The sequence below is a fragment of the Sceloporus occidentalis genome, unplaced genomic scaffold, assembly GCF_023333645.1.
Source record: "Sceloporus occidentalis isolate IW3139 unplaced genomic scaffold, rSceOcc1.0.p SCAF_33, whole genome shotgun sequence".
Classification (NCBI taxonomy): Eukaryota; Metazoa; Chordata; class Lepidosauria; order Squamata; family Phrynosomatidae; genus Sceloporus; species Sceloporus occidentalis.
The window spans coordinates 9,361,708-9,380,331 of record NW_028317013.1 but is presented as its reverse complement, the minus strand read 5'-3'; positions in this window follow the sequence as shown (position 1 = coordinate 9,380,331).

The window sequence follows — 18,624 nt, the reverse complement described above, 5'->3', positions numbered from 1 at the left end:
ATTTTAAAAGTTCCATTTTATTCAGTGATCACATTATTCTTCACGATATTCTCGTAAGAAACTTTTATTTCTTTATTAATTCATGAAAACTATTTTTTAATATTTAATAAAAGCTATGATTGAGAAATGTTTTTTCTTGTTTTTATCTACTTTTATTTGCCAACCTGCCCCCCAAAATGCCTTATACCCCCTTATATGCCACTCTGCCTCCCTGACATGCCTTATACACTCCTATATGCCACTCTGCCCCATGATATGCCTTAACCCCCTATATGCCACTCTGCCTCCCTGACATGCCTTATACACTCCTATATGCCACTCTGCCCCATGATATGCCTTAACCCCCTATATGCCACTCTGCTTCCAGAAATGCCTTATACCCCTATATGCCACTCTGGCATATAGGGGGTTAAAAGGCACATCATGGGACAGAGTGGCATATAGGGGGTTAAAAGGCATTTCTAGAGGCACAGTGGCATAAAGGGGGTTAAAAGGCATTTCTGGAGGCACAGTGGCATAAAGGGGGTTAAAAGGCATATTATGGGGCACTCTGCGGGCGCCTACTTTGCCTATAGGTGGCGCCGGCCCTGCCTAGACAGGGAAACGGACGTGGCCTCAGAATACCAGGGGCTGCAGCGGGTCATCCCCTCCTGCTCTGCCTCCGGAACAATATCAGGAACTGAGGCAACAGATTCAAGGGTCACTATGGGAGGTGGCCCTCCAGGAGGCTATTATATGCCGGGGTCAGTGTATTCCAAGCTTCAGACAAAGGATTAGAGACCAGCAGGACCGATGGATGACATTCCTGGGACAGCAACCCCAGGAGCAATGGGTATCCGAATTGGACAGGCTGGTACAACAGGAGGTAGAGCTGGACAACCGATATCGGGCTCTGCAGCGGCATGCACAGCAAGCATATTTGGGGAATGTGACAGAATGGTCTCCAGAGGGAGAGGATTTTGATGGCCCTGGATTGTTGTGGGAGAGTCTCACTGATTTCTTTGAATTCCACAGTGAAGGGGACTCTGATCTGGAGGACATTGGAGAATACAGAGGCTATGCTTGGTCTCGAAGAAGTCCCAGAGCTGAGACCTGATCTGGACTATCCGGTCATAAAAGGGCGGCAGCTGGAAAGGGCATACCGACAGCTGCTAGACCGTGTTTGGCGGACTGCCCCAGAGCCTGGGTATTACAGCACCAGCAGAAGAGCTGGCATCGGGGCAGAGTACCGCTGGTCTCTGCTCACCTCTTTCTGTGGCCCCAGAGACTGTGGTAGTGGATGGGACTGCGGTCTCCACTAGCACAGTACCAGTGCCAGCAGAAGCACTTGCCTCTGCCCTCCCTCACCAGAGGATTGTACAAAACAAGCACCGGGGGAACATGTAACCCACAACAGGTGAGTGAGACTGTGGTTATATCCGCATAAAATACATTTAAAACACTTGCTTGCCTAAATGAGGGCTCAACAAATCCCAGGTGCCCTCTGTAAAAGATGACAGGCACCTTAGCACACTCAGCACTCTTCGGATCTAAACATTAGCCGCAAGTGCTAAACTCCTCTGTACTATGCACTGGATACAAAGTTATACCGTGCAGCTTTGATGAAATACTTCAGAAATCAATGTACCGCAGCTACTGTTTTCTATATGTTATGTGTCAATCTGTATTTAAAGAGATTAATGTTATATTTGACGTCAGATATACCACTTTCGGTTACATTTAAACCTTTTGCGGTTCCGTGAACATCACTGACAGGTTTCTGTGGACAGTAGAGATTTATCGCCTCCCTGTGCATGGCGAATGCAGCTTGATTTAAGTTTTCTGTATCCATCGGTGTCCACAGGTTTCCAGTCCAGGCAATGAGGCAGAATAATGTGACACCTATGCAAACTTGATGTTATTTTCATAAAATGCACAGTCATAGGGACACAATCCGATAGGGCAGAACGTGTATCCTTCACAGCAAATACATGTGGTAACTGTAACTGGATTTTATAGAATGGTTTTGTATGTATATATCTCGAAATAAAGGGGTAAACATTTTATAAACTCCAGTTACAGTTACTACACGTAGGACTTCTTTAGCTGTTTGTGGGAAAATTGCGGCCTTTGGCATTTATGGTAAACATCATACTTCGCCGCATCTCCAGGTCAGTTTGCTCCTTCTCAGGGCAGACTAGTAGCTTGGGCCCTACAGAGATCACTGCCTATCCTACTCCACACCAACATAAGGATGTCTGGAGATAGCCCTCCTAGTGCCCTCAACATGCATCGATCTTCCCGGAAATGAGGAAGCCTACACAGGGAAGGTCCCAGGTTCTTAACAACATCCATCCTCTCTTATATCCATCAGTTAGTGAAATCTCATAAGCACAGTGTCCACAGCGCATCATTATGTCTCCCACCAGAGACCCCTGTAAATGCCCACCATGAGCAATGTGGGGGCCTCGATGAGATTTCTCCAGAGTCTCCTCACCCATTTTATTATGAAGTATACAGGCCGGCTTAGCCTTTCTGCTGTCTATATATATGTTAGCGTTGGACCATCATAATGAATAGCGGAGTGAGAATGTTCAAACCAAGCCCCCCTACAAATGCTCCTTACCGTCTTCACACCCCTGGATAAATTCCCCAACAAGGATTTGTTCCCTTCTATTATCAGTGTAACTCATTTACCAATTCCTCTTTTGCCCCCTCACCCCACCTTATGGGACTCTAAACGTAAACACACACACATACACACAACATACCCTAACTCATTAAAACAATTTAACAACAGAACAAAACGAAAATTACCTGAAACAGGTTTCTTCAAAAGCTCCAATAATTAATTTACCGCATTTACCGTATTGGCTCGGATATAGGCCGCCCCCGTATATAGGCCGCACCCTAAAAGTTTGGTGCTTTTTTAAAGAAAAAGTTTTTTTCTTTAAAAAAGCACCAAAAAAACATGCTGCCACACCCCCCCCCCGAGATATGCTGCCACTGTCCTCCCCCCCGAGATATGCTGCCACTGTCCTTCTCCCCCCCGAGATATGCTGCCACTGTCTTCCCCCCCCGAGATATGCTGCCACTGTCCTTCTCCCCCTCCCGATATATGCTGCCACTGTCCTCCTTCTCCCCCCCCAAGATATGCTGCCACCCCCCCCCCCCCCCGAGATATGCTGCCACTCTGCTCCCCCCCGACTTACCAGAGCAGACTCCCGGGTGTCTTGCGGGGCCGGCGGGGGACATCTACGCAATACGCGTATACAACTTCCGGTGCCGGCACTCAGCGGATGTGCCGGCACCCCGGAAGTTGTATACGTGTATTGCGTAGATGTCCCTCGCCGGCCCCGCAAGACACCCGGGAGTCTACTCTGGTGAGTCTTGGGGGCAGAGGTAAAACGCATCGTGCGGACGGTCACCGGCTGCGGCGATGGAGGTAAACAACCTCAGCCGGTGACCGTCCGCACGATGCGCTTAGACAACCTCCCATGCCGGCACCCCCCCCAGTGGAAAGTGCTGGCAGGGGAGGCTGTCTGAGTGTATCGGAGAGTAGGATGCAGGTCGCTGCGGGGGATCTGTATCCTAACCCCGCTGCCTGCCCGGCATGTCCCGGGCGTCGGGCGCTAAACCCCGAATATAGGCCGCACCCCCACTTTAAAGACTTAAAGTGGGGGGAAAAGTGAGGCCTATATTCGAGCCAATACGGTATTTCTAATAACTTAAAATGAGTTTGAGGATTCAGTTTCAATTCAATACAGAAAGCTATATCCATGCATTGGAACTTAATTGGTTTAGCTGGAAAGCTACAGGAATATACTTTCTTATGATCATATGATTCATATTATCCTTAAGTACTTCTCTCCAACCTAGTGCTGTAACACAAACCAGTATTGTTCCTCTGTCAGCTTTTCTAAAGGTCCTACTCCATGACTATGTGTAAGAACGCATGTGAAAATTGCTATATCTAAGTTAATTGCTTCACACTTATCAAAAGGGGGACACTGGCATTAGCTATTCCCACTTGAGGCATCTGGGGGCAGAGTGGCATATCAGGGGAGCAGAGGGAAATATCTGTAAATCAGGTGCATTATGAATTAAGGGGGGACCTTAAATGGCTATTGGTCTTTCCAAATTTCTGTTTGTATATAACATATGCTGACTAACTGCATAATAGATAACAAAAATGTTAAAATACTCGTATTCCCGTGTATTAGGTAAAATACTGTTTTACCGTTCCACTACGGTGTATTTTTTCTTTAACCATAACTGCCCCTAAATTAACCCTAAACACCCCATTAACCATACCTGCCCCTAAATTAACCCTAAGCACCCCATTATCCATACCTGCCCCTAAATTAACCCTAAACACCCCACTAACCATAGCTGGCCCTAAATTAACCCTTAGCAGCCCATCAACCATAATTGCCCCTTAATGGGGTGTTTAGGGTTAATTTAGGGGCGGTTATGGTTAATGGGGTCTTTAGGGTTAATTTAGGTGCAGTTATGGTTAATGGGGTGTTAAGAGTTAATTTAGGGGCAGCTATGGTCAATGGGGCGTTTAGGGTTAATTTAATGCTGAGGACCGAGGGTTCATTTAATTCATTTAATAATGTTCATTTAAGGGGCAGTTAGAGGTGAAGGTGGGCAAACTAAGGGGAATCTAAATCCTGGGGGGCAGTGAAGATTATTAATGTATTTATTTATAAAAGTATGGTGTCAGTGGTATTCTCTGAATGATTCGAACCTCTGTAAGATACGATTCTCTGCCTTCAGTGACATCACCAGAGTAGGCAGGCAGGAAGGTTCATGAACTCTAATGAAAGGGGCGGGGCCAGTCATCAGTGTGACTGCAGGGAGGGACTGGGAAACAGTAACTCCCGTGAGGCACACTGAGTGATCCAAAGATTCGGATCGTGAATCGGATCATTTCAATGAACGACTCGAAATGATCCGATTCACTTTACTGATCCAAACTTCCCATCACTATGCCAAACTAACCCTTAAGAAGGGACCAAAGTGTCCTGAATGCTTGAGTTTATTGTCCTCTCACTTAACCACTAAAATTATTGTTTTGGCTTCACTTTTGTGACTTCTTTCTCAGTCTTCATGTCAGATACTGGCCCTAACCACTCACAGACCACTTTAATCATGACCTACCTATTTCTAGTGATCCATTGCCACCAATTGTCTCCTGGCTCCGAAGAATAACCAGCTGATAAAACTGCTTCAAAAGTATTTAAACCTAGTAGTTCTGTAACAGTAGGAACGTACTTCAAAGTGTATTATCCATATACTACGACAAAAACCCTACGTAAAATTGGGTGAGCTGTATTTAAAGAGATCAATGTTATATTGGACTTTCAGTTACGCTTAAACCTATTGCGGTTCCGTCAACATCACGGACATGTTTCTGTGGGCAGTAGAGATTTATCGCCTCCCTGTGCATGCGGAATGCAATGTCATTTAAAGTTTCCGTATTCCTCGGTGTCCACAGGTTTCCAGTCCCGGCAATAAGGCAGAATAATGTGACACCTATGCAAAATTGATGTTATTTTCATAAAACGCACAGCCTGGGCTCACAGGGACACAATCCGATAGGGCAGAACATGTATCCTTCACAGCAAATAGCTGAAGAGATGGTCGAGAAGGATAACAGCATATGGGGGATTCTACAGAATTTCCTCAACTCTGTATAATAGGGGGGGGGGGGGGGTGTCAGCACAAAAATTTTAAATTACCTCCCAACTATCATATGCATTTAACTGTATATGATGGCTGCAATGTTTATTGAAACCGTTCCATGAAGGTGGGATCGGTGCTATGAATCAAGCCTCCTGCTGCTTTGAGTTTTGTTATCGATTCGACAGGACCTTGTTGGGCATGTTCCACATGTGGTAACTGTTACTGGATTTTATAGCACGGTTTTTGTATGTATATACCTCGAAAGCAAGGGATAAACAGTATATAAACTCCAGTTACAGTTAGTACATGTAGGACTTCCCTCTAGGACTTTGGACATATTGAATGCATTGTCCATAATGATTTTGCAATAAATTATTTTTATTTACAACTGTTTTGATGACAAACTTGCTTTGAGGATGACAAACACTGCCTGTAGAAACCAGGTGATCTCGGCCCTACAGAGATCACTTCCTATCCTACTCCACTCCAACATAAGGATGTCTGGAGATAGCCCTCCTTGTGCCCTCAGCATGCATGGATCTTCAAGGAAATGAGGGAGCCTTCACAGGCAAGGTCCCAGGTACTTAACAACATCCATCCTCTCTTATATCCCATCAGTTAGTGAAATCTCATAAGCACAGTGTCCATAGCGCATCATTAAGTCTCCCACAGAGACCCCAGTAAATGCCCACCATGAGCAATGTGGGGGCCTCGATGAGATTTCTCCAGAGTCCCCTCACCCATTTTATTATGAAGTATACAGGCCGTCTCAGCCCTTCTGCTATGTAAATATGTTAGCGTTGGACCATCATAATGAATAGCGGAGTGAGAATGTTCAAACCAAGCCTCTCCTACAAATGCTCCTTACCGTCTTCACACCCCTGGATAAATGCCCCACAAGGACTGTTCCCTTTTCTTATCTGTGTAACTAATTTACCAATTCCTCTTTTGCCCCCTCACCCCACCTTATGGGACTCTAAAGGTAAATACACACACATATATACACACAACTATATATATATAAATAGTGAATAATAGACTATTTAACTAAAGTTCAAAGGGTGCACAGAAAATAGTTATTTTTTGCAACATACTTTATAAGAGATTAGTGGGGGGATGGCTATATGAAAAGTTTTATAATTACCCATTAGCCTAACTTACCTGCCTTTAAAAATTATATACATACAGTTAGAGACACATGAACCTCTCTACATCATCATTAATATATATATTTTTTAAAAAACCACACACAAAACTCCATAATATTTAATAGTTAAAAAGACAAAGCATGGTTTGCACGTGTTAATAACAAAGCAGTTTATCTTACATTTGTTTTGGTATCATTTTTTTAATTAGGGATTTACTAACATACATGTTTGTAAGATGTACAAAAAAAACTGAAAAAAACAAAACAAAGATGGCCGCCATCGCCGCATGCCAGTTTACTGGTCATTTGCGATGACATCATCAACACAAACCTATATATATAGGGCACCGCCTGGCATATCCTTGTGCTTTTCCGCGCACTGTACGTGGCAGCTGAGTTTTTCGAGGCTTTGCACGTATACCTAAGGAATGGCTTTTGTTGCTATTTGGAAGACCAAGAGACGAGTTGAGGAGAAGAGCCAAGCTTCACCTGAGCAGAGAGACCTTCAAGCAAGATCAAAGAAGAAGACCGGAGACGGGAACCCCAAGAAGAGGAAGAGGGAAGTGGACAGCGACGACAGCAGCAGCACCCGAAGAGATGCAGAAAAGAAGAGGAGGCCATCAAGCGCATCAATGGATGGACCGGCGAGGACCCTCTCTGTACAGGACTTTGCATACCACCGCCAACTGGGGAGAGGAGGATTTGGCCGAGTAAGTCCATAAGCTTTTCTTCTATCCAGTTTAAATTCCATCCAGAAAGTTATATCCATGTATTTGAGCCTAATTGGTTGATCTGGAAAGCTACAGGAAGATAGTTTGTATGATAATCGTTACATGGGAGGGAGCAGACTGAGGAGCTAACAGACAGCTCCGTGGCAGTTAGGCAGCAGGCAAGGCAGCCATTGGCTGATGGAGCTTTCAATCACTACTGTATTGGACATGTAACATTGTATCTTTGATGCTAAAAAGAACACAGAAGGAAATCCATATTTACAAATACCACATAAACCAGCCCTCAAAGTACAACCCTTTCAGTGACAACCTTGTGAGTTTCCCATAGTTGGCAACATAATCCTGGAAAACCAAACATGTTAGCTACAATTTACTGTTCAAGGAAATCCCAGGATATCTAAAATATATTAGACTACATTATAACATTCAGAAAGAGTGGGGATTGGATGAAAACATTTACTTTTTAAATAATAATTAAAATATCTATTATACTGGGTTTTTTTTGTTTTGTTTTCAAATAGAAAATGAGTAACATTCTCACTGTAAGAATAACACTGCCTGTGCTTCAGCTCATTGGCCATTTGTGCAGCCTAATCCAGATGCCAATTGGTCGCTTCACATTAAATATTGCTATTTTTAACTAGGCTATGAAGCCTAGTGCTTAAAAGCGCTATGACCAGGTCATTTATTGTATATGTGCCACCAGTGCCAAGTTGCAGTAATGAGTAGCCAAATAACTGGGCACCCTGAGAACTGGGCCATTCCCTGGCCCAGGTCAGCCGTTTCATTAATGCTAAGCTTTAAGCAGATGTTATAAAATGCAATTACTGATCATCATGTACTTGACCTAACAGTATCTCCCATCTGTGTTTCATTCAGGTCATGCTGGCTTCCTGGAGGAACGCTGGACTGCTGGTGGCTGTAAAAGTCATCAGGAAAAGAGCGGCGAGTACCAGCAGCATCCTGCGAGAAAGAAGAATACTGGAGCTCGCAGGAGAGAGCGCCTTTTTGTGCCGTGGCTTTGCCGCTTTCCAGTCACCAGTAGGAGATTTCCTTTCAAAGCCTTGTCCGCTTGACTATATGGCTGGCATTATGCTCCTTCTCTAGATCTAACCGGGCATCTATATCTATAATGCTTCATCATATGGTCATGTGCTTTTTTGTGTCTTTTACATCAGGACCACGCATTCCTCGTGATGGAATACCTCAACGCAGGGAGCCTGGACAGGTATCTCCAGAAAGCTGGCCGGTTGCAGCCCCAATCAGCGCAGTAAGTAATGATGTTAAAGAGAAGGGGTCTGAGAGAAGGGGAACTGTGACTGGGCAGAGGTAAGGGTCAGGGGTGGATACCTATTAGTGGACACAGTTTCATAATGGATATCACTATGCTCCATATAATGATCCATATTTCCGTAACTAGCCTGTTCATCTCTTTTTTTTTTTTTTTTTTTTTCTTCTACCAGGTTTTATTCGGCAGAGATCATCTGTGGCCTCCAATTTCTACACAGACGTGGAGTCATTCATCGGTTGTTTTTATAGTGACCTCTCATATCTGAACTCTCTTCTCTCTTCTGTTTCCCTGGTTTTGGTTTTGCACTTTTTAAAAAAATGTAATTTAAAAAATAAATAATGTTTATCTTTCGGATTAGGGACCTCAAGCCTGACAACGTGATGATGGACGGCGATGGACATTTGAAGATCGCGGACTTTGGCCTGGTTGCAGAGGACATCATCGGGGACACCACAACCAGAGGAGCAGCAGGGACACACACCCATATGGCCCCTGAGGTAAGAATTTCTATTTTTATATATTGTGCTTTCAAATTTTGCTGAATATTGGTAGAAGCAAAGGGAACACAAGGAAAAGGGAACACAATTTAACCCTCTGGATGCTAGGGTTAGTTAACAGGCATCTAAATTAGGATAAACTACTGCATCACAACATATTGGTAAAAATGGTTAAAACACCCCATTATTTCCCTATAAACACCAAATCAAATAGTAAACGTAATAAATGAAACTATTTAAAAGCCCCTCCCCCTTAGTAGATGTATCCAATGTATGTTGCAGGAATTACATGTAGATTACACATGCAGCCCACGAACCTCAGTGTATACGATATAGTGCAGGGTAGGACTATACCAGAAAGGGTTAAATTAGAAATGTATACTAAAGACCAACGTCCACCAAGAAACGGTTTTGTTTTTAAGTCCGACAGGCTTACTTTTTGAATTCTTGGTATAGTACTGTAAAAATGCCACATTCGTTTCTTTTGTATTATTCTGTAGTTTAGGAGCTGATATAATCATGAGATCTATTTTGTTTCTAAAGAAGGTCAGAGAAAAGGTTATCTCAAATTATTACTTTTTTCTTGCAGGTGTTTCTTAACAAGGCGTACGGCGCTACAGCTGACTGGTGGTCTTTTGGAGTCATCCTCTACAGCATGTTGGCGGGGCGCCTCCCATTCTCAGAATGGCTGCCCAAGAGGGATTACTTCTACCTCATCGTCACCGAGGAGTACTGGTACCCAAGCCAGCTAACAGAAGAGAGCAAGGACATCTTAACTAAGGTGAGTGGGACACAACGATGTCTACACCTGGGGACCGTTCTGTAAAGAGGATAATCTGACTAGGTACGTGGCAACAATGTTAAAGGCCACAGAGTCACGTTAGGGGCATTCATTTAGTTAGAGTGGGATCAGGATCCATATACTTTTTGATAGCAATTATCCCCTTCTGTCAACCATTCTCTTTGATGCGCCAGTCCTAATGGGAGTATAAGGTGTTCCAAAATGTTGGCAATGAGGGACAATGGGCCCAAGTGTCAGAAGAGTGGTATTCAGCAATTGCTTTTTTTATTTATAGCTCTTGATGAAAGATCCAAGATGCCGACTTGGTGCCAGCGATGACATCAGATTGCATCCATTCTACAGCAGCCTAAACTGGGAGGACTTGGAGGCGCGTAAAATCTTGCCACCGTACCTTCCACTGCCGGTAAGTACACACACGTTATACTAAACCATCTGGGACTTTCTAGTAATAGTTCAAAAGTTTTATAAGAACTGTTGACATGTTCTTTAAATCAGGGTATAATCTTTCTTCTTTCAACAGCTTTCAACAACTGAGGATCTCCATCAACAACTGAGGAACGACCTCTCATTCTTGGAGGCTAATTGCACCAGACCATCAGAGGACACCCATGCTGTGCCTGGACTGTCTTTTATCAATAGTAGTATAGTAGTAGTAGTTTAATCTTTTTTTTCCCCAGAAATTAGTTACAGAAGATTGTTGCTGAAGTCACCAGATTGGAACACCACCTCCTTGCTGCATCACATCAAGCATTGAAGGCGCAACAAACGACAACAGAACCTACCATCCTCGCTGAGCATACCATCCTCCACCACCAACCATCGCAGCCGAGCACACCATCCTCCACCATCAACCATCCCAGCCGAGCATACCATCCTCCACCAACAACCATCTCAGCAGAGCACACCATCCTCCGCCATATACCATCACAGCAGAGTATACCACCCTCTGCCACCTACCATCCCAGCGGGGCACATCACCCTCTGCCATCTACTATGCCAGCAGAGCACATCACCCTCTGCCATCTACCATCACAGCACAGCTCATCCACCATCACACATGACATCATGCTTTTAAACTGCATGACTCCTGAAACTGTCCTTTTTTGTTGTCCACAGGTGCGCAGCTGGTTTGCCCGCAACGTCAGCAGGACCACCTACACACATTCCGCAAGGGAGGGGTTCCGGGTAGCCGGAGCCAGAAAAATCGCAGATTTGATCGTCGCACCATCATACAACAGAGTATGTCTGCTGGCCCATACCATTAAACAATTAAACAACAGAGCAGCTCTCTGACTGCTTAACAGCATTTACTGGATCTAGTCCTTTACATCAGTATTGCTTCTGTCTATATTATTTGTTCTAGGGCCCAGCCTGGCTGACGGAAAGAGATGGCATCCTTTTCAATACCAAGCTGTGAAATGCTGATCAAGTGGACCCAACAAAGACCACTCATTCAGTAAATCCACTTCTACGGTAAGCTTTCAAACTTCTAGAAATAATAAAGCAGCTCCTGTACCTGCACTGCCTGACTCCTGAAACTGTCCTTCTTTGTTGTCCACAGGTGCCCAGCTGGACTGCCCGCAACGTCAGTCGGACCACCTACACACATTCCGCAAGGGAGGGGCTCCGGGTAGCCGGAGCCAGAAAAATCGCAGATATGATCATCGCACCATCAGAGTATGTCTGCTGGCCCATACGATTACACAACGGAGCAGTTCTCCGTCATTGTAACAGAAGCCTCCATCACTGGGGCCCCTGAAGAGGCCTGAGAGCCAGCATTCTCCATACCGACTTTGCGCCCTGGCCTTCTAAAAGACTTCTGTGTTTATGTACAGGGGGTCAGTTCCTATTGATTTTCCCCTGGAACAGGTTTTACCATATTTCCCAAATATTAGAGACTCTGAGGACTGTGGACCAGTACAATTCTGGGCACCGGAAATGTACAAAGAACAAGAGGTCACCCTCCGAGACTGGAAGAGCGGAGATTTCATAGACGACAAAGGAAGGGATTCTTTACAGTGAGGGCAATAAAGGTGTGGCATTCACTGCCAAGGGAGGTGGCGTTATCAAATACATTAGATGCCTTCAAAAGGGGTATGGATATTTTTTTTTTAGAAAGGCATGACATACAGGGCTATACATAGAATAACACTAATATTCTTGATCCAAGGAGAAATCCGATTGCCTCTTGGAGTCAAGAAGGAATTTTTTTCCCCCTGATGGCAGAATTCGAATTAGCTTAATTAGGGGTTTTTTTTGCCTTCTTTTGGATCAAGAGTAGGAAAGTTAGGTAGAAGGGTTGAAGTTGATGGTCTTATTTCAACCTTATGAACTATGTAACTATGGAGCACTGATATTGATTTGGGATTGGTTGTGTACTTTGCCAACACAGATGATGTTTTGCAATTATTTATTGTACGTCATAACTTTTGCAAACAGAGAGTGACAAACCATTGTTTCAGTTAATCTGTTTAATGTCCGACCCCCCACCTCCATGTTGCACTAAAATGCTGTTAAAACCAGTCTTTCCCCTGCCTTCCCTTCATTGTATTACACTATGTTGAAAATGCATTTATGTCTGTATTTAAAACCCTGCATGTCACTCTGAATAAACAATTCTTGTACTTCGTCCTCCATTAAGCTTCGGCTAGTGATTTGTGTGACTGGAGAGTCGGTGCTTTGGAGTGTGCCCCTATACAGTTCTTGTAAGAGCTGGTAAGCAGCTATTGAGGGATGTACCAAGTAGGGGTACAGGGCATCCCGTCACATTGGTGGCAAGCGGCGGGACATTTCCTTTTTACCGTGACTGACTGACAGGACGGCAGACTTTGGTCGCCTAGACTCAGGGCTGGTGCAAGGATTTTTGCCACCCTAGGCAAAACATAATTTTGCCACCCCCTGGCTCCACCCCCACAAGCCCCTCCCATTTTGTCACACACACACTTATACCCCACCTCTTTTAATGCTTGTTATGCTGGGCCGCCCCCAACCAAGTCTCAGCAGACAGCATCTCAGCAACATCTATGCGCAGGGCAGGGGTGTAATTACAATAGGGGCGCCGCGCAAGCGTGCCGCGACGCTCCCATAAGGTCCTCCTAACTGGCTGACTCGCTCCCACTCCTTCCCATAGTGACTGCGAGCCGCGGCCGCACTTCTAATGAATGACCGTGGCCAGGGCCGGACTGGGAATGAAAAGCAGCCCTGGAAACATTTGGAGACCAGCACCATATAGTTTATCTCGCGGTGAAGCTCATGTACCCACACGCACCCCTAATACATACCCGAGTCACACTATTTGCCATACAAATAACTATAAACCATTGTTTTTATCACATTATTTGTATTAAAATGCCAGAAAGCAAAAGTGTTAAAAGGCCCTAATAAATTAAATTTTAAAAGTTCCATTTTATTCAGTGATCACATTATTCTTCACGATATTCTCGTAAGAAACTTTTATTTCTTTATTAATTCATGAAAACTATTTTTTAATATTTAATAAAAGCTATGATTGAGAAATGTTTTTTCTTGTTTTTATCTACCGTATTTGCTCGATTATAAGACGAGGTTTTTTTCAGAGCAAATGCTCTGAAAAATACCCCTCGTCTTCTAATCGGGGTCGTCTTCTAATCAGACCTCAAATAGATCCAGATCCCCCGCATCGCTGCAGGGGACCTGGATCCTCCTGTCTCCCCCCCCCCACACTTACTTACCGGTGCTTCCTGCTGTATTGCCGGGGCAGCGGGTTGACGTCTACGCGATCCGCGTAGACAACGTCCGCTGCAGCCGGAAGGAGGTGTGGCTAGCAGCGGGGGTTGTCTGCGTCCGTCGCGGATACCTTCCCCGACTGTCAGAAATCAGAGTTCCCCGCACAGGTGCCGGAACTCTGATCTCTGACAGCCGGGAAAGGTATCCGCGACGGACGCAGACAACCCCCCGCTGCCAACCCCCCGCTGCAGCGGAAGGAGACGTCAACCCGCTGCCCCGGCAATACAGCAGGAATTTGGAAGCACCGGTAAGTGTGTGTGCGTGTGTGTGTTAAATGGGGGACATAGGGCATTTCTGGAATGCCTTATACCCCTATATGCCACTCTGGCACTTAGGGGGTTAAAAGGCATATTATGGGGCAGAGTGGCATATAGGGAGTTATAAGGCATTTCAGGAAGCAGAGTGGCGTTAAGGGGGCATTTAATAGAGCACTCTGCCTCCTGAAATGCCTTATAGAGTGCTCTATACAATGCCTTTTAACTCCCTTAATGCCACTGCCTCCTGGAATGCCTTATACCTCCCTATATGCCACTCTGCCCCATAATATGCATTTTAACCCCCTAAATGCCAGAATGGGATATAGGGGTATAAGGCATTTCTGGAGGCAGAGTGGCACATAGGGGGTCAAAAGGCATACCATGGGGCACAGTGGCATATAGAGGGTTAAAAGGCATATCATGGGCCACAGTGCCATATTGGTGTGGCAAGCCTGGGGGCAGATGTGCGTAACTGGGGGACAGGTTGGAAAATACAAGGAAATAAAAACAAAAAAAATATTTTTCTCAATCATAGCTTTTATTTAAAAAAATAGTTTACATGAATTAACATTTACTGGTAAAACTTTTTTCCTTTAGGGTCGTCTTATATTCAGGCTTTTTCTTTTTTTCCTAAGTTAATATTCAGATTTTGGGGGGTCGTCTTATAATCAGGGTCGTCTTATAATCGAGCAAATACGGTACTTTTATTTGCCAACCTGCCCCCCAAAATGCCTTATACCCCCTTATATGCCACTCTGCCTCCCTGACATGCCTTATACACTCCTATATGCCACTCTGCCCCATGATATGCCTTAACCCCCTATATGCCACTCTGCCTCCCTGACATGCCTTATACACTCCTATATGCCACTCTGCCCCATGATATGCCTTAACCCCCTATATGCCACTCTGCTTCCAGAAATGCCTTATACCCCTATATGCCACTCTGGCATATAGGGGGTTAAAAGGCACATCATGGGACAGAGTGGCATATAGGGGGTTAAAAGGCATTTCTAGAGGCACAGTGGCATAAAGGGGGTTAAAAGGCATTTCTGGAGGCACAGTGGCATAAAGGGGGTTAAAAGGCATATTATGGGGCACTCTGCGGGCGCCTACTTTGCCTATAGGTGGCGCCGGCCCTGCCTAGACAGGGAAACGGACGTGGCCTCAGAATACCAGGGGCTGCAGCGGGTCATCCCCTCCTGCTCTGCCTCCGGAACAATATCAGGAACTGAGGCAACAGATTCAAGGGTCACTATGGGAGGTGGCCCTCCAGGAGGCTATTATATGCCGGGGTCAGTGTATTCCAAGCTTCAGACAAAGGATTAGAGACCAGCAGGACCGATGGATGACATTCCTGGGACAGCAACCCCAGGAGCAATGGGTATCCGAATTGGACAGGCTGGTACAACAGGAGGTAGAGCTGGACAACCGATATCGGGCTCTGCAGCGGCATGCACAGCAAGCATATTTGGGGAATGTGACAGAATGGTCTCCAGAGGGAGAGGATTTTGATGGCCCTGGATTGTTGTGGGAGAGTCTCACTGATTTCTTTGAATTCCACAGTGAAGGGGACTCTGATCTGGAGGACATTGGAGAATACAGAGGCTATGCTTGGTCTCGAAGAAGTCCCAGAGCTGAGACCTGATCTGGACTATCCGGTCATAAAAGGGCGGCAGCTGGAAAGGGCATACCGACAGCTGCTAGACCGTGTTTGGCGGACTGCCCCAGAGCCTGGGTATTACAGCACCAGCAGAAGAGCTGGCATCGGGGCAGAGTACCGCTGGTCTCTGCTCACCTCTTTCTGTGGCCCCAGAGACCGTGGTAGTGGATGGGACTGCGGTCTCCACTAGCACAGTACCAGTGCCAGCAGAAGCACTTGCCTCTGCCCTCCCTCACCAGAGGATTGTACAAAACAAGCACCGGGGGAACATGTAACCCACAACAGGTGAGTGAGACTGTGGTTATATCCGCATAAAATACATTTAAAACACTTGCTTGCCTAAATGAGGGCTCAACAAATCCCAGGTGCCCTCTGTAAAAGATGACAGGCACCTTAGCACACTCAGCACTCTTCGGATCTAAACATTAGCCGCAAGTGCTAAACTCCTCTGTACTATGCACTGGATACAAAGTTATACCGTGCAGCTTTGATGAAATACTTCAGAAATCAATGTACCGCAGCTACTGTTTTCTATATGTTATGTGTCAATCTGTATTTAAAGAGATTAATGTTATATTTGACGTCAGATATACCACTTTCGGTTACATTTAAACCTTTTGCGGTTCCGTGAACATCACTGACAGGTTTCTGTGGACAGTAGAGATTTATCGCCTCCCTGTGCATGGCGAATGCAGCTTGATTTAAGTTTTCTGTATCCATCGGTGTCCACAGGTTTCCAGTCCAGGCAATGAGGCAGAATAATGTGACACCTATGCAAACTTGATGTTATTTTCATAAAATGCACAGTCATAGGGACACAATCCGATAGGGCAGAACGTGTATCCTTCACAGCAAATACATGTGGTAACTGTAACTGGATTTTATAGAATGGTTTTGTATGTATATATCTCGAAATAAAGGGGTAAACATTTTATAAACTCCAGTTACAGTTACTACACGTAGGACTTCTTTAGCTGTTTGTGGGAAAATTGCGGCCTTTGGCATTTATGGTAAACATCATACTTCGCCGCATCTCCAGGTCAGTTTGCTCCTTCTCAGGGCAGACTAGTAGCTTGGGCCCTACAGAGATCACTGCCTATCCTACTCCACACCAACATAAGGATGTCTGGAGATAGCCCTCCTTGTGCCCTCAACATGCATCGATCTTCCCGGAAATGAGGAAGCCTACACAGGGAAGGTCCCAGGTTCTTAACAACATCCATCCTCTCTTATATCCATCAGTTAGTGAAATCTCATAAGCACAGTGTCCACAGCGCATCATTATATCTCCCACCAGAGACCCCTGTAAATGCCCACCATGAGCAATGTGGGGGCCTCGATGAGATTTCTCCAGAGTCTCCTCACCCATTTTATTATGAAGTATACAGGCCGGCTTAGCCTTTCTGCTGTCTATATATATGTTAGCGTTGGACCATCATAATGAATAGTAGACTTGTGCATTCGTCTTCGGGCGAACATGAAAACGAGCACGAAGAGGCCGTTTTTTTGTTCGTTCCGAAGGAACGTAGAACAGAATACAGTGCCGGCAAACCGTAGGCGAAGACGAAGACTCACAATCACGAAGAATCGAAGATTCTTCGTGATCGTCTTCGTTTTTGCCGCGCAACCGCCAAAATTTCAAACAGGAGTGAGCTGATCCTCGTCTGTCCAATCAGCTCACTCTTGTGACGTAACGCTAAGGGTCTCGTCCAATGCCTGTGCTGCTGTTTCTTGAATTCTGAAGGCGCCTTTATAAGACCAGAGCTTGCCTGAGAGATCCATTCATTTTTCGCTGTGACTGCTTTGGCAACACTGCTGTGCTGCATCCGAGCGTTACAGAGAGAGATTGTTCTGTTCTGTGTGAGACTGGTAAGCCTTAGCCTGCCATTTCTCACTGTGTACTTCATCCTCACTTCAGTGCTACTTAATTAATATATTTAATAATAATAATTTGATTAATTTAATTTTTTTTAAATTAATTTGTCATCAACTTTAGTGTAAGTGCTGTTGAGTTGACAGTGCACCCAGTGCCTCAGTGGCACTGGGGTGCCCTTGCCCTGGGCTGGCACTAGTGCCTATTGCCTGTCCTGCTTAAATAAATTAAATAGAATTTATAAATTACAATTTAATAGAATCTATAATTTAATAGTTCATTATAATATTATATATATATATATTTGTCAGTCATATATATATATATACTATAGTATACTAGTGTAGAGTGTACTGTAGACATTCATCTACTAGTGTCTAATTTAAAATCAGTAATATTAATTAATATAATTAATAATTGAATTCATTATAAAATTATATATATATTTGTCAGTTATAGTTAGTAATAGTATACTAGTGTAGAGTGTACTGTAGACATTCAGAACATCTACTAGTGTCTAATCTAAAATCAGTAATATCAATAATTCTCTAATTCTTTCTTATCTTAATAGTTAATTAAATTAGCTATAAATAAAAGTAATAATATTAATTAATTACTACTAGCGTATAGTTCAGCTAATCTTATTAGTACTGGTGCTGCAGCTCTATAGTTTGTGCTTTGTTTTAGCAACAGTAAGAGACCAAGTCAATTTTTCTTAATTAATCTTTCATTTTATTTCATTTGTTTTGCTCACCTCAGTCCATCAGTGAAGTGAACTTGTTGGGCTAGTGAGTGCAGCCGCATAAGTGCTGTGTTTTTTTTTGATCAGCAAGCAGTGACGTTAACTGTTTTGCAAAGATTTTCTCATTTATTTTACATTTTATTTCAATTTTATTAAAAGTACCCTTAGTGTTTTGCTCACCTCAGT